The sequence below is a fragment of the Phascolarctos cinereus genome, unplaced genomic scaffold (genome assembly GCF_003287225.1).
Source record: "Phascolarctos cinereus isolate Bilbo 61053 unplaced genomic scaffold, phaCin_HiC Scaffold_4;HRSCAF=312, whole genome shotgun sequence".
Taxonomy (NCBI): domain Eukaryota; kingdom Metazoa; phylum Chordata; class Mammalia; order Diprotodontia; family Phascolarctidae; genus Phascolarctos; species Phascolarctos cinereus.
Genome location: NW_027555847.1, coordinates 391,295,638 through 391,313,197, shown reverse-complemented (window position 1 = coordinate 391,313,197; position 17,560 = coordinate 391,295,638). Strand labels below are relative to the sequence as shown.

Here is a 17,560-nt window from a genome sequence, read left to right as displayed (position 1 = left end):
GAATTTTTAATTTTTCTGTCTTGAAATTGTATGTGCCAAGTGTCGGATCCAGATTTAGGTCTGACAGACCACAGAGTCTAGTACTGATAATAACTTTATTCTCTTCTATATAAGATTACAGTGAAATAAAATCTTATTGTACAGTATTTACTATGTTCTTCCCCAAATAGAACACCCATGGATGACTAAACATAGTAGTCCAGATGTGGCTTTCTGTCATAATTTTTTTGCCAATTCAAAAAAGTCCATATTCAAGAAACATTCCACAAATTGAAAAATGCCGCCATAAGGACTAGGCTTAGTAAGGAAGTACGGCCTTGAGGGAATCACTTAGCCACTCTGGGCTTCAGTTTCCTCATCTATTAAAATAAGGAAGCTGGATAAGAATAATTCTGAGGGTGCAGCTGGGTGACAGCAGTAGATAGAGCACTGGCCCTGGAGTCAGGAAGACCTGAGTTCAAATCCAGCCTCAGGCACTTGACACATTAGTTATGTGATCCTGGGCAAGTCACTTAACCCCAATAGCCTCGAAAGAAAAAAACAAAAAAACAAACAAAAGAACAATTATGAGTGCCTTTCTAGATATAAATATTCTTTGTTTTTATGATTTCAAGTAAGTTATTGACTTTGTTGTTGTTCCTGTTGGTTTTTTTTTTTACTTTTTAGGCATTTGGGGTTAAGTGACTTGCCCAGGGTCACACAGCTAGTACATGTCAAGTGTTTGGTCTGAGGCCGATTTGAACTCAGGTCCTCCTGACTTCAGGGCCGGTGCTCTATCCACTGTGCCATCTAGCTGCCCCAGTTATTGACTTTAAAAAAGTTCTTTGTTGGAAATAATATCTGGTTGTGAAGGGAATTGTCCTTCCAATTTGAGTTTGTCTGAGTTTTTGGAATCTCAGCTTTAAAAAATAATCCATGAAGCCATTAATCAGTCAGGAGAGAAAAGAATGATTTATATTGCTGATATTAAAGAGAAGTTACCGTCACTTTAATTGGAGGAAAAGCCATGAGAAGAATAGCAGATAATGAGAACACATAAGAGAACTAAATGAAATAAACAACAGAGGTTAGATAGGAATCAGCTGAATTAACTCACAGGTGAGCCAGTGAGGGTCATGTGAGTTAACTGTGGCTTACAGCAATGATGAAGAGATAACTGGATAAATGATCATACTCTTCAGCATGATAAATGTGTGAACCACATATTTTTATTTCAAATTTATGTCCAGCATTTTACATTTAGGGGCAGCTAGATGGTACAGTGGATAGGGTTTAGAATCAGGAAAACTCATCTTCCTGAGTTCAAATCTGGCCTCAGACACTTATCAGCTGTGTGACTGGGCAAGTCACGTAATCCTTTTTGCCTCAGTTTTCTCCTCTGTGAAATGAGCTAGAGAAGGAAATGGCAAACCACTTCAGTACCTTTGCCAAGAAAACCTCAAATGGGGTCATGAAGAGTAGGACGCATTTGAAAAGTGACTCAACAACAACAATCTTACATTGTTCAGTGAGATTTTATTTAATTACCATCCTACATAAGAAGATAATGAAGTTATTCTCACAGGAACCTCTGAGGTGTCAGACCTCAAACCTGTATCTAACACTACAATAATGAATCATGTAAACTGATAGTCAGTGAGGAATCCAAAGTAAATGGCTTTAGTTCTATGGTGAAAAACATAAAATGAGGTATACTTGTCATGCATCCCTAAGAAAATGCTCCTATCAAATTGTATTTTAATTATGGTTGGCATTTTGTGGGAAGACATGGATAAAAGGTTTTAAAGGCCAAGGTGAGAAGCGTGTAGTTTATCCTAAAGGCACTAAGGAGCCAATGATGGTTTTTGAAAAGAGGAATGACATGGTGAGACCTGTGCTTTAGAAATACTGTTTTGTTGTCAATGTGTGAAATAGATTAGAGAGGAGAGACTACAAGCAAGAAAACCAAAAAGGAAGTTTTTACAATAGACCAGGTAATCTAAACTAGAATGGAGTCTTGAGTGGAGAGAAGAGAACAGATATGAGAGGTATTGTGAAAGTAAAATCATCAAAACTTACCCAAAAAAAAAAAGGAAGAAAAGAATGTCAATGGATCACTAAAAAAATTAAAAAAAAACCCAGAAGATTGCAGAATGACGTTCAGAAGGTGACTCAGGGCAATATTAAAACAACCATATTAAATTTAAAAAATGCAAAAATAAAATCAGCTATACATTGTAGAGATTCGTGGTTTACATCTTTTTCAATTCTTTATGTAGGGAAATTTTCATGCTTGTTGTTGTTCCTCAAGTTCATGACAATAAAAGGAAAAAAATATTTAATTGATGAGGTTTGATAACTGATTGGATATGGGGATGGGGTGAAAGTAAATGAAAAGTTTGAGCATGACTGAGGTTGTAAACCTAGGAGACTGGGATGATGGTGGTACTCTCTATAGAACAGGAAGAAGAGTCTAGAGCAGAAGATTAGTCAATTGGTCAATGCAGAACTGGGCTTCAGAAAAAAAGCTTCTGACTAGATATATAGATTTGGGAGTTCTCTACATAGAGATGATAACTTAAGCCCTAGATGCTAATGAGATGATCAAGAGAGGATTGAGGAAGAGAGTCCAGGAGGGTACCTTTTTTGGAAGATACCAATTTGCTCATTAATGGAGTAAGACATGGATGATATATAGCAAAGGAGACTGGAGTGGTCAGATAGGTTGGAAAACCAAGAGAAGTTCATGAATGCTGACACAGAAGAGACATCCCAAGTAAAGGGATGGTTAATGATAGCAAAAGTTAAATGGAGGTCAGGAAGGATACCTGAAAAAGGCCATCAGATTTAGCCAGTAAGGGCTATTTGATAATTTTAGATAGAACAACTTCAGTGTAGTAAACAACTTGGAAGCCAGATTGCAAAAGATTGAGAAATGAGTCAGAGTTGAAGTTGAAAGGTAAACTTAGTCTTAATGTAAGGGAGACTGGGGTGGAGAGAGGAGGTTCCTAATATTCACAACTATCCGAAAGTAGAATGAATGTATTGCCTGAGGAGAGAGTGGTTTCCACCTCACTCGAGGTCTTTAAACAAAGACTGGAAGACCACTCACTGGCAATATTAAAGAGAATATCCTTGTTCAGGTACAGGTCGAACTAGATGGCGTCTGGGGTCCTTTATAAATCTGAGATGCTTTGGTTTTATAATCTCTAAGGTTATCTTTAGTCCCTTATAGTTTAAGAACCTATGAGTATATATTTTAGCATCATAGGATTTAAAGATAGAAGGGACCTTAGAAATTACTTAATCCAACTCTTCATAGGAAAATAAATTCCTTTATCTATTTTCTCTGAGAACATGGATACAGTACTCATTTTTTTAATCCATTGTATTTTTGCATTTATTTCCTTCAATATTGAACTGTATATATAAGCAGTATACATACTAAAGTATATATATAAGCAATGGCCTATTGCTATTACCCTGTATAGGCAGGCATTAGAGTAGACAATTCTCAGAATTGCAATATGAATCAAATACAATGAAGACAAGTTGTACAGTTTTGTACTTTTGTGTGTATTCCAACCTTTCCTGTAAGTACATGTTTAGTTCAACTGTTCCCAGCTCAGATTGGTATTTTTGGATTGTTTTGTTCATTTCCTCAGGCTGTGTATGGGGCATCTCTGTGAGCCAGAGTAGGGAATGTGCTGGTGTTAGAAAGAGGTGGGGAGGAAAGAAAGAATGTGGGCCTTCTATATGTTTCTTTTCTTTCATTTCTGTCTAAACTAGCCTCTGTTCCACTCTGAGATCTCAGGCTTGATTGAGTCTAACCTAGCTGTATATGTGTGAAAGGCAGAGAGAGGCACCAGAGGGGAGAAGGAGAAAGAGGGAATGTTAGAAGCTGAGGGGAAAGACATGTGCATGTGTGTGTGTGTGTGTGTGTGTGTGTGTGTGTGTATGTATGTGTGCGCATGTGCACGTGCATATGCTCGCACACATATGCATTATGAGATGTTTTTCCTTGTCTGTCTTCAGTTTCATTTAATTTACTTCAACAAAAATATAAAGTTCATATAAAACACTTTTCCTGCCATTATGGTACTTAACCTTCATGTTACCCAGCATCGCTACTTTGTCAGAAGTAATAAATTTAGAGACATAGTAAACTTGTAAGTTTTTAAAGATAACCAGTGAGCATTTATATTTCAGTTGTTTTTTTAAAATGTTAAATTTTATGATTAAAAATCAGAACTAGAGAGAAAAAAATGAAAAATTATACTTGCATTATGGAGTTGGAAGATGTTTATTGAAATCATATTTTATTTTTAAAATATGTTCTTACTATAAACATGGCTTTTTTTAAAAGGCCTTTTTCTGTCATTAGTAGTTTTCAGAAGCCTTAATTCATTCTGGGCTTTAGCTGTTTTTAAAAATCTTACAATTTATGCCAGACTTTTCCATTATTTTTCAATTATAGGGTCCTCCAATCATTTTTCATATGGTCTTTTAATCATCTGAGCTCATCAGAGAGCTTCCTGTGCAGCCACATGGATTTCTTTAGCAACCTCTCCCTTTTTCTTTCTCTTAAAACACACTCAAATGAAAGCATAGTGGAGATAAAATTAAATGTCATTTTGTGGTTTTTGCCTGAAAAATAACTCACCTCATGACAACTATAAATATGTTTACGGCAATTTGGAATGAATGTTTATATTCATTTTACTTCATTCAGGATCCAAACTATTAAATAGTTTTATACCTTTTTAAAGACTTCTGTGGTAGTAGGAGAAGGGGAGGAAGAAGGAGGATGCTTACATTCTAAATACTCCCATAAGGGGTTCATAACACTGACTTATGACAAGGCACTTCATAAATTAAGTAGAACTATTGAATTTTTGGTATATCTTACCAATACGTCTAGATATTATTTTTCTTAACGAAAACACTTGTTTCCATGTGAATATTTTCAAACATATTGTCATGAAGCCACTTAAAAGTTCTGTTCAAAACTCATGTTTATTAACTTTTTCAGTATTTTTAAATGCTTAGGTATACAGCACTGATGGGTTAGGCAAAATGGCCATTTTAAGACAAAAATCCCCATCCTGAAGAAAAGCTTAAATTTTAGTTGAGCTAAGATACATGCTAGTTAAAACACTTAAGTAGCCAAGTAAGGCAGCAAGCCACTTCTAAGACCCAAACAATCTAGTTCATGCATCTCTTACACATAAACAGTTACTTGTGCATTACCCCTCTGTCCCTCCTTGTCCCCATTGCCAGGATGTTTTGCGCCTCAACTTTAAAATGTATACTTTAAGGTAGCTGTTCTAACCACCAAACTATCTTAAATGATGCTGCCACCTAGTGTCCATCTCAGGGGAAAGTAGTAGGTTGAAATGAGGAAAACACAAACTAGCCCAAGAGACATGAACTAAATCTGGTTTTCAAAGTATGGTACAGGAACCTCTAGGACTCTCTGAAACCCTTGAAGGGGGTCCTTGAGATCAAAACTATCTTCTTAATAATACTGAGATGTGTTAGTTTCTAATATGGTGAATATCAGTATAGATATAACTGATGTAAGGTCCTTAGTAATAAGGTCCTCAATATTTTTAGGCTTGTAAAAGGGGGGTAGGGTGGGATGAAGGGAAATATACTTAGTTTTCCCCAACATGACTACTACGGAAGTGTTTTGCATGACTACACATTTATAACTGTATGGAGATGCTAGCCTTTTCACTGAGGGTGGGTGGGGAGGGAGAAAGGGGGAAAATTTGTAGCCCAAAGTTTTAAAAACACATGTTAAAAAAATGCTTGTTGAACCCCCCCCAAAAAAAAGGGGTCCTGACACCAACAAGTGTGGGAACTGCTGAGCTAAAAGTTAAGGAAAGATAGTAGATTAAAGCTAGGACTGGCCATCAGAAGCCAGAAAGAGAAATAGTTACCTGAGACAATAAGGTAAGGCTGTTGGTCAGAGGCCAGATAGGCAATGAGGAATCAGGCACTTTATAGGCAGTGGAGGTTAGAGCAAGCCAGTGAAGTCTGCATCCAGGCAAGCTATTTGAGAAGCAGCTATGAGGTACAAAAAAAACCAAGACTGTTATCATGGTGACTTCTTACGCAGATAACCTCTTACACGGTTGGTATAACCAACGCTAGCTAAGGCAAGTGACAATAGTGGACTATATTAGGAGGCTGATCAGGAGACCAACTTGGCTAAAATAAGGAGTTAGATGAGATTAAAGCAGATTTTGACATGGGGGAAACAACATACACAAGATAGAAGAGAAGGGGAAATGAAAATGACTATAAGGGGGCAGTGAAAAGACTGAAATGACTATATTAACGGGTACATGTTGAAGCATAAAGAGATGTAAGATTTTTTTGTTGTTGGTATTTAGTTGATTAGTCATGTCTGACTCAGTGTGACTCTATTCGGGGTTTTCTTGGCAAAGATACTGGAGTGGTTTACCATTTCCTTCTCCAGTTCATTTTACAAATGAGGAAACTGAGATAAATAGGGTTAAGTGACTTGCCCAGGGTTGCACAACAAGTGTCTGAGGTCAGATTTAAACTCGGCTCCTCCTGACTTCAGGTTCAGCACTCTATCGACTGTGCTACCTTAGCTGCCCCTTGATGTGAGATTGGATAATCTAAAATACCAGGCTAAAGAGTTTGCATTTGAAATGATAAGAGGTAGAATTGACATAGCCTCTGGACAGAACTATAACCAAAGTGGGATGGGATTAGAGAGAGAAACACAGCTTAGTACTTAATTGATAGAAATAATTAGCTAAAATAGGAAGCTATCATGTGCCTGTATTAGTGGAAGCTCCCCCTACCCAAGAAAAACCTTCCTGTCAAAAACCTTGAGCTAGTTTCACGGGGTCACTGTATCCCTTCCTCAGCCATTGCTTTCTTTCAACCTTCACCCAATAAGGGCATCTTTATGCCAGTTGCCCCAGGAGGAGTTTGTGATGCTTGTCCCAAGTGGAAAGATTCCTAATTATGTTCTGCTTTTGGGAGCTCTTTCCGAGTGTCAGGCCAACCCAGAACGACCTGTGACCTCCATGCCTCTCCAACACAAACACACACAACACACCACACACACACACACACACACACACACACACACACGCTGAGTCTAGCAGAGCAGGAAAGGAGAACTTCAAAGCCTCATGCAACGCAGAGATATTGCATGCTTCAAGATGGAGCACGTCCTCTCATCTTGCATTTGAATTCAGATTTTCTGTACTGAAAGTTACTGATATTTCAGCTTTGCCCAAGGAGAGCAGAGAGCTAGTCTGAGCTTTTCCAGGTACTTTAGAGAGAGAGTTCCTAACCAGACTTACTCTATTTAGGTCTATATGTCTCTGTATTCTCACAGTTCCCTGAATATGGAATTACAGTATGTAAATGTTACTTTTCTCTTTAAACTCACAAATCCATTTTCCTGTTCTTACAGCTTAGAATTTTTGCTGAAGGTAGCATTAAGTATTCCCAAATCCATAGCAGAGTTTCACACTCCTTGGCCACTTTTTTTCCATTTCATTATGTAATTGATGATGGTGATTTTCCCCTGTTTCATAATGGAAGCTGCTACAGTTTCCCTCAGGAGACTTGAAACCCCTTTTTGGCTGTATTTTCAATGGAAAATGGAAATTAATCCATTTTCAAACTGATGCTGGGTGACCTCAGAAAACAGAGTGGGATGCTCAGCCTAGGTTGATTTAGCAAAGTTGATTAAAGATTTATATCTCACATGCTGTTTTAATTTTTCCTAGTTTGTTTTTGACTCTGTTCTGGATATTGCCTCTGCTTCTGTGAGGCTTAGCTTTTATATTCATTTGACAGTCACCTTTGATAACTCCAGATGGCATCAGGGAAACTGGTAGATTTTTTGTAACTGAAGAATGATTATAAAATTGACATTGACATAGTCAGAGCTAGCGTGGTTAAGCAGGTGTATCATCATAAGTGGTTTAACTGCAGTTAGTGTGGTTGTATATGGAACAAATATTTCTATTTCTAAAATCTAATGAAAACAATTCAGTTAAAAAGAATAACCATGTCTGACCCTGGGTAAGTCATTTAACCCTGATTACCTCAAAAAAAAAAAAAGAATAACCATGGCAACATAGGATAAGAAAGAGGAGGGATAGGGCTGCAGGGAGAAACAGGGGAATTAAAAGGAAGAAGAGGGGAAGTAGGCAGAAGAAACGGTCTGAAAGTAATGTAGAAAAAGAGGAAAAAATAAAAGGGGAGAGAGAAAAAACAAAGAAAACAAAGAGAAGAGGGGATAAAAATAAAGAAAGAGATAAGGGGGAGGAAGAAAAGAAGAAAGAAGGAGAGAAGAGGAAAGAGGAATAAGAGAAGATGAGGAAAGTAAATTCCCTGAACCCAAGTCTTCCCCAATATATGTCACAATATATATATACCTTATGTTATACGTGCAATTATCATTATTAGACATCACACATATATACACACATGTAATTATGTGTTACGTTATAGATCTGTTTCTACATGGGATCACCACATTGATTAAGGTTGTTCAGCCAGCCTCATTTGCTCTACTGCTTACTATTGACACATGTATACACACATGTAGAAATATATACAGATACAATGTAATTATATACAAACACATGTAATTCAAACTCTACATGTGTACATGTTTGATATGTAATATGCACACATGGATATGTGTATGTGAATGAGTATGTACATTTACATATACATGCATATACCCCGGGAGAATTTCTTTTCTTATCTTCTCTTGCTCTCCTTTCTGTCTTTCTGTTTTTCATTTTCTCCCATCCTTTTTTCCTGTTTAGCTCTTTGGTATATTGATGAGGGTTGTTCAGCCACTTCTGCCCAGCTTACTAATGCATCACTGACCAAATGGATTTTCCAGTATAATGCTTCTTTTTCCATTCTAGAAAGTAGTATGAAAGGATTTAAAATGATCTATTTATTTAAAAATTCTCAGACTCCAGTCAGATATAGCTCTTAAGGAAAAATAACAGTGTTAGAGCTACATTTCTTCTCTGGGGATGTTTCCTCCACTGCCCCAGCTGCTTCTTCCTAACTCTATTCTTTTTTTTCAAATGAGTTTTGATTGAAGTCTTCTGTTTCTTACATTATCATGATTATCCCTAGTATATTCTTCCCTTTCCTCTTTCTAGAGAGTCATCTCACATAATAAATAGTACTTTTATTAAGGGGGGGAATCAGCACAACATTGAAAAAAATCCCAAAGCATGTACAATGTCTTAACACCTGTGGACCTCTCACATCCACAAAGGGGTTAGTTGGGGCTTTCTTCTAATATCTCCTCATTCAAATCATGCTTGATCTTTATAATTTTGTTACAATCACTTTTGATTTTTTTTTGGTATATAGTTCTTTCCTTTTACATTGTTGTAGTTATTGTGTATTGTTTTCTTGGTTCTACTTACTTCATTCTACCTCGAGTTCATGTAGATCTTTCTGTGCTTCTCTGTATTCATCACATACATCATTCCTTACAGCATAGTAATATTGCATTACATTCATGTACCACAACTTGTTTATCCATTCCCCAACTGATGGGCATCTACTTTGTTCCTAATTATTTATATAAGGGGATTTTATTCTTATTGATAGCTCCCTTGGCCAGTAATGGACTCTCTGGATCACAGGGTATGCATATTTTAGTCTTTATTTGAATATTTCCAAATTGCTTTCCAGAAATGTTTGTACCCTTTCATAGCTCCACCAATAATGTATTAGTTTGCCTATTTCCACTACCCTTTAATATTGAGTACTTCCTTTTTCTTTTGCTCATCTTTGCCAATTTGCAGGGTATAGGATAAAACTTCAGGGTTGTTTGGGTTTGCATTTCCCTTATTATTAGTAATTTGGAGTACCCTTTCATGTGGTTGTGAATACTTTGTGATTCTTCTTTTGTGAAGTCTTCACATCCTTTGACTACTTAGCTATTAAGGAATGGCTATTAGTCATATATATTTATTAGTTGTTTATGTACCTTGGATACCAAACCCTTATCACAGAAATTTGATAAAAAGATTTGACCACTTCCCTTCTTATACTAAGTACATTATGTCTGTGCTGTTCCGTTTAATTCAATCAAAGTTATCTGTTTTACATTTTGTAATTGCTTCTAATTCTTGTTTGATTAAGGATACATTTCAGAATTGTGAGAGAGATGTAATCTGCTTTATTTCTAATTTCTTAATAATCTGATCATTAATATTAAGGTCACATATCCATTTAGAGTATATCATGGAATATATTATAAGGTGTTGGTCTAACTGAAGCCTAATTTTTGGCAGACTGCTTTCCAGTTTTTCCATTAGGCTTTTTAAAAAAAAATCTAATAAGGAGGTTTTTTTTTTCCTTAAGTACCTTTTGATTTTTACTTTCCTAAACACTAGGTTGAATATTGACTTATTTTTAAAATTAAAAATGTAATATTATTTATGCTTTATCATATACTTATTTATTTTGTTAAATACTTCCCAATTATACTTGAATCTTGTTTGGGCTACTTCCAGGGGGCAAGGGCACATTTGATACCTCTAATCTAGTTGTCCCCTAAGGTTCTTTATAGTTATAAATCTAGGATCCTATGATCATATATATATATATATATAAATGTACTTATATGAATGTTATATTTATATCAGATATACCAAGATACAAAGATGCACATGCTGATGCACTAGTAGCCATGTATTTATATAGAGTACAACACATTGATATACCCAGAAAAGCACATGCCCAGAGGTAACCACATATGCATCACAGATAGCAAGAGAGACACCCTTAAAAGAGGACTGAATGGGACAGGTAACTGGGAGTAGACTCAGTTTGCTGGACAGGAGAGAGTATGGACAGTTGAGTAAGAGGTGCAGTATATTTATGTCTGTGTGTGTGTGTGTGTGTGTGTGTGTGTGTGTGTGTCTTTGTAATATAGGGATTAGAAAAGTCAGAAGGTAAACTTCAATCCAGTATCACCTTTATTTGTTTGTCTTTTTTAGTCAACTATTTGCAACTAAATGTTTCTTTTAACTTTTGATAGATAACATGAATTAGTGAATAAAGCACCAAATTTTGAGTGAGAATGACCTGGATTTGAATCTCATCTCAGACACTTACAAACTATGTGACTCTGGGCATATCACTTAACTTTTCAGCTTCGTTTTCCTCATCTGTAAAATGGAGATAACTATAGCACCTACTTGACAGAGTTGTTGGGAGCATCAAATGAGATAAAATATATATGTATACATAAAGACACATATGTGTATACACATGGAGAGATTGAGCTTTGCAAACCTGAAAGCACTGTATAAAGTTTAGCTATTGTTGCTACTATTTTTGCCTTCTGTCATCAAATACATCATAAGATCTGTGCTGGCAAAAATCAAAGTTCCTGTATTCTTCACAATAGCATCGTTTTACACAAAGTAAGTACTCAGCAATTACTTACTGTTGATAGTTGTTTCTATTGCTACCTTCTTCCTAAAAAGCCAAATAACTTTCTAAGCCTGCTATATTTGCAGTATGTACTTTGTTCTAATTATAAGTTCTAGAATTGTATTTGGTTTATTTACCTATTAGTTCAGACTCTTAGTTTGTTTTGGGAACTTCAAGTGTATTTACAGGATAGCTTTAGTCAATATGTATTTCTTAGAGATCGAGCAACTTTGAGATTATACAGATGTTTGTAAGAAAGGTTGGTGCTTCAAAAGTGGTTTCTTCAGAATTATAATGTCTTCTAAGCAGAGCATGGAAAGCCAGTCTGTACCACCTATAAGGTATCAACACAAATGTATAATTCTCCCATATCTCTTCCTCCTCTTACCATAGGTTTTATCTTATGATAACAATCTGTGTAGTGCTGAGTGACAGGGAAGAAAACTGTTTAAGTTTGGAACTATTGGAAGTGGATAATGATTTATTTGTACAAGTGTTATCTCTTGTTGATAATGATGATAAATAAGACTTTTAAAATAATAATGATAAATAAAACTTTAAAATAATGCCTTATATCAATACTGATATTATCTAATAATAATTAATGTAATATGAGTACTACATCCAATAGAATGTAAATTCGTTGGGATCAGGGACTGTTTCAGTTTTGTGTTTGTATTCTTAGTACTAGCCCAGTTCCTGGCACACAGTAGATGCTTAATAGTTACTTATTCATTGGTTTTGATCAATACTTGTCTTAAGTAAATATATACATACAGATATGTGTGTTTTTATATCATGTACATACACACATGTGTGTATATGTAGGACAGCTAGGTGGCTCAGTGGATGGAACATTAGGCTTGGAGTCAGGAAAACTCATCATTTATGATTTCAAATTTGGCCTCAGACACTTACTAGCTGTGTGACCCTGGGCAAGTCACTTAATCCTGTTGGCCTCAGTTCCTTATCTGTAAAATGAGCTGGAGGAGGAAATGTTAAACCACTCCAATGTCTTTGCCAAGAAAACCTCAAATAGGGTCACAGAGTCAGACACGACTGAACAACAACAAAATGCATATGTACGTGTATACATGTTTCATATATGTGTATATATGTATATATACATGTATTTACATACGTGTGTGCATAAATATAAAATCGTCCCTACCTTAGGGAAAGTAAGTCTTATAGAAGAAATAACACTTATGCAAATAACCATAATACAAGATTAAATATGATAAATGCCACAGAAGTAGTACAAATAACCATTAGATTTCAGAGAAGATAGAATTTCTTGCTAAAGGAATTGGGGAAGCAATAAGGGGAAGGCATTTGAGCTAGGCATTGAAGTATGAGTGAGATGTCAATAGGCACAAAAGAAAGGTGAAGGGTCTTCCATTTTTCTGCTTTTCCATTCAAAAAATTAAAGAAAAAGGAGAAAGGAATGAGCTTCCCACATAGAGACATCATCTGGAAATTTACAAGTAGAAAAGCACAGGATATATTCAGGGTTATGTGATTTTAAAAAGAAGACTTTTCATTTTAGCCCGTGGAATGTGTGGAGTGCTTGTCCATTTCATCTTCAAATTTTTAGTACCTGAAGATGCTGTAATTTCATTGATGTGATTCATCCAATGCAAATTGCTATGCCTTAGTAATTTGTAGTTTGTCTTCCAAAATTGTCATGCCTGAAAAATTCATAATATTGCAGCCACCTAATAAACTTAGCTAAGATGATCTACGATCACCCTACAGTCCATCACCAGACTCATATTGAAGGCTATTCAAGTGGAGCACAAGGTCTGCCTGCCAAGCTCCCTATTACTGAAATGCTTAAGTAAAAGCTAGATGGCTATCTTTCAGGGATGTTGTAGAGGGGGCACCTATAATGTGTAGGTAGTTGGATTGGATACTTTTTGAAGTCCCTTTTAACACTAATATTCTATTATTCTGAAAGTGACGATATTCCAAGACTGATATTTATTGCTCCCCTTTGCTTAATGACTGCCGTTATTCTCTTCTCCCATATTTTAAATCTAAGGTTCAACAGAAGGTGAAGTGTTTTATTTTTCCTTTGATACCCACAGTCCTCTCTTCCCAATCTTCCCCCTCATGGTTTCTTTTTGTTTTGTGCCATTTGGATTGGTAAGTCAGTACTGTTCACTGTTTCCTCTGCCTTTCATTTTCCAGAAAACAAAGCTTGTATTAGTTCTCACCTTCTTCAATGCCATTTAATCAACACGTATTTGTTGAGATCCTGGCATGTACAACATGGTGGTGGGTCCCATGAGGAGTAGAAACTAAATATGACAGGATTCTGACCTCTAGCAGCTCATAATTTTATTTAAAAAGACACTATACCTGAAACAGGCTTTGTACTACTTACTATATATGTCAGTCTCCACCTTCACCATCTTCCCAAATGCACACACACAGCTAGCTCATCTGTGTGTGCTAAATTCCAGAGTAGCAGCTGGATACAAACCAAACTCCAAATAAATAAATTAACTAATTAACTAAATGGAGTATGTTTGCAATGTGGTTTCAAAGAAATCACTTCTGATTTATAAAATTTTAAGAAGATATATTCTTCTGTGCCACCTAAAACTGACTGGCAAAAATGAATGATATGAAAAGAGGATGTGTGAGCTACATTTTAAAAAAGACCTAAATAAAAACAGTTTTGACCTTAGGAAAAGAAAAGGTATATTTATGTGTCTGTCTTTTGAAGATATGTTATTTGAGAAGAAAGACTATGTTTTTCAAAGGTTATATACCTACCAATCACATAGAATAGGTACTTTAAGATTATGGAAATGATAATAGAACACAATATGTTTCCATGGTTCAAATTAAATTAAGAAATTAGAAGAGCCAGAGCTCCCACAATTTTCCCTTTGAAGAGTCAAATTTCCCTTAATGAGAAGGGTATACCACAAGCTCCTATTTTGTTTTGTTTTGTTTTTTTGTCTTGAACAGGATCAGAGTTGATAATTGAATTTCATTGTTAAAGAACTAATGTCATTCCATTTTTATCATAATCCATTTTCTTTCCACGAACAAAGAAGGGCAACAAAATGTGATTTTAGAGTCTTGCCAAAGGGCATTTACGCAGTGCATACTTGCAGATATGTGAAACCAACAGCCAGGGGAGAAAGTGATGACATTTGCAGGCAAACCATTACTCTTTCAAAAGAAAAATAGAAGTGTTCTTAACCCAGCATGGTCTCCACTCACAACATTCCACGCCAAAGCTGTGCACACTGAGGAACAGATTCCATGACAAGAGAAAAACTGTTCTTTATTAATGAAGTTGTTATGTTTATTGATGTTATTTTCTTTCTTCTGTAAAGGTGAGGCCCCGACACAATTTATTAAAAATTATTCATTTCAGAAACTTAAATAATATTTTTTCTTAACCTTTTATTCACCTGTCTCATGTATGTGTGTGCATGTGTGTACATACACACACATATATACATATATGCACACATTTGCATATGTGTATATGTATGTATATCTTAAGAGCCCTCCACCCATCTCCTAGGCTTAAATGAACATAAAGGCACACTATTAGTAAGGAGGTACCTAGATGGTTTAGTGAATAGAGTACTGGATTTGGAGTCAGGAAGACCTGGATTCAAATCCTCCTTCAGGCACTTATTAAGATTGTGGGCAAGTCATTTGACCTTTGGCAACTTCAATGTACTCATCTGTAAAGTGGGATAATAATAACACCTACTCTTAGGATCGTTGTGAGAATCAACCGAGATAGTATATGTAAAACTCTTTGCTAACTTTAAAGCACTATATAAATTTCAATTGTTATTACTAACACTGTAATCAACAATAAAATTGAGATAATTTATCATCTTTAGTATATCAGCTATGAGAAAGATCATAGCCAGAGTCACCTTTAACCATCACTACAATTGTTATCTTCTTTTCAATTCTGGAGACATATCCCCAACTATTCAGCTTTATAATGTTTCTTTCCAAGATAAGATTTAAAGAAGTTCTCTCAGGAAAGAAATTTTCTTCTTATGACAAATAAAATATATCCAGAATGACTCAAACTACTAGTACCTCAAGATTAGCACAGTGCTTGGCACATATTAAACTGACCATTGCCTCTTTTTCCCAAGGCAATCAGGGTTAAATGACTTGCCCAGAGTCACACAACTAGTGTCTGAGGCCATGTTTGAACTCAGGTACTCATGACTGAAGGCTTGTTGCTCTATCCATTGGGCCACCTAGCTGCCCCTCCAACTATTGCCTCTTAAAGATACAGTAATGTCTATCGTCTCTATGGGAAAGGCTATTAGTGTTGGTGTTACACAAATATGAGACAATTAGTTCGTGTAGGAGTGTAGCAAGAACTCAGACTGGAAATAAAATGGACTTGAAGGCTGAGCTGAAGAGGAAGCTTTGTGGACTAGGAAATATATATTTATTCATTCCATTTGAGATAGAAGGGAAATTATAGATGGCATTTATAGATGAACTAGGTACATGATAGAATTTGCAGTGATCCCCTAAAGATGTCTGGCTAGGCTGATATTAATCCATTAATTTATGCTCTTTGGCTGTGGTTTTCAGCAACTTGTATCTCCATATTGTTCAGAAGAATATTATAAGAGATTTTTTGTCAAATGCCTTGTTGCAATAAAGAATTAATAAATTTATGGCATGTCCCTTACATGTCAGTCAATAAGAGAAGAAAATGAGGTGAATCTGCATTGATCCAATAAGAAAAGAAAATGAAATGGATCTGTGTGAATTATTAGCGATCACTCTTTTCTTTTCTAAGGGTTCACAATCCATCTATTTAATCATTCATTCTGGAACTAAGCACCAATGCCAAGCTTACTCAGAAGCCAGTTTCTGTAATCATCTACCTTTTCCCCAATTTTTTTAGAAACTAGAGCATTCACCTGTTTTTGTCTTTTATAACCTCTCCCATTCTCCGTGATCCCTCAACAATTACTAAAAACAGTGCTAAATATTGTTTGAACAATATGTTTAGTTATAATTGCTATTATACTTTACACACTTGGCAAAACGAAACTTAAAAGATTTTTTAAAAAATTATCTGAACTTCTTTTTGCTGCTATGAATCAATTATATTATTCTTTTATATATAGCTTTTTTGAGATTTCAAGATTTGTTTTCATGGATTTTTACTACTTAAAATCTAGAATGTATATTGTAATTTAATACCTTTGACTCAGTCAGAGAGTAGTATTCAGTAAGTCAGTCATCGTTAGACTTCTCAAATACAAGTTAAGGGAGAAGTATGCATGTGAAAAAGATTGTAAAGCAAGTGCAAGCCTGATGGTAATCATAAGAACAAGATGGTAGCTGGAAAATCCAATGCAATCTTAGGCAGCATTAAAAGATACCTAGTGATCAGAATGAGGAAAGCTGTAATTCCACTATCTTGCGCTCTGCTTACATCATCCCTCTAGATCCTTGTTCTGTTCTGGGTGCCATATTTTAGGAAAGATAGACAGATTGATGTATTGCCTGGAAGAGGTTGGCCAGGATGTTGAGGGCACTGGAAAACATGTCATAAGAGAATAGATGGAAAAAATGAGGAATATGAAGAAGACTCAGATAATTGAATAGCTCTCAGGTAGAAGAGTGAGTTACCTTTTTCTGCTTGGCATTAGAGGGCAGAACTAGGAACAATGTTTGTCCTTTGTTTTCAAAGAGGACCAATGACATCAAGAGTTATTTAAATGTTGATGTAAAGAAAAACTCCATAACACTTAAAGTTGAACAGAGGAGAAATACTTTAATTTGGGAGGTTCCCCCGCATTGGACATCTTCAAGCAGAGGCTTTGCCATCATTTGGAGATGTGATTGAAGAGATTTTTTTGTTTTAGGTGGCTTCTGAGGGCCCTTCTATATCTAAGATATTATGCTTGTGTGAATGGTCCGTTCACTGGCAGGTACCCATTACTCATAGAAGGCAAATAAATTTTTAAGTTTTATCACACAGTATTTGTATTATATAATTATAATTTAAGTCTAGAGGCCTACCAAGACAGTAATTTAATTTTGTGATCATGTAGTCACTTATTTAAGTTTC

General features: G+C 35.7%; 1 protein-coding gene across 7 annotated transcripts in view; it reads left to right on the top strand.

The window, feature by feature from the left end:
• FHOD3 (formin homology 2 domain containing 3) overlaps positions 1-17,560 on the top strand; it is a 717,939-nt gene that overhangs the window by 433,377 nt on the left and 267,002 nt on the right. The window lies entirely within an intron of this gene.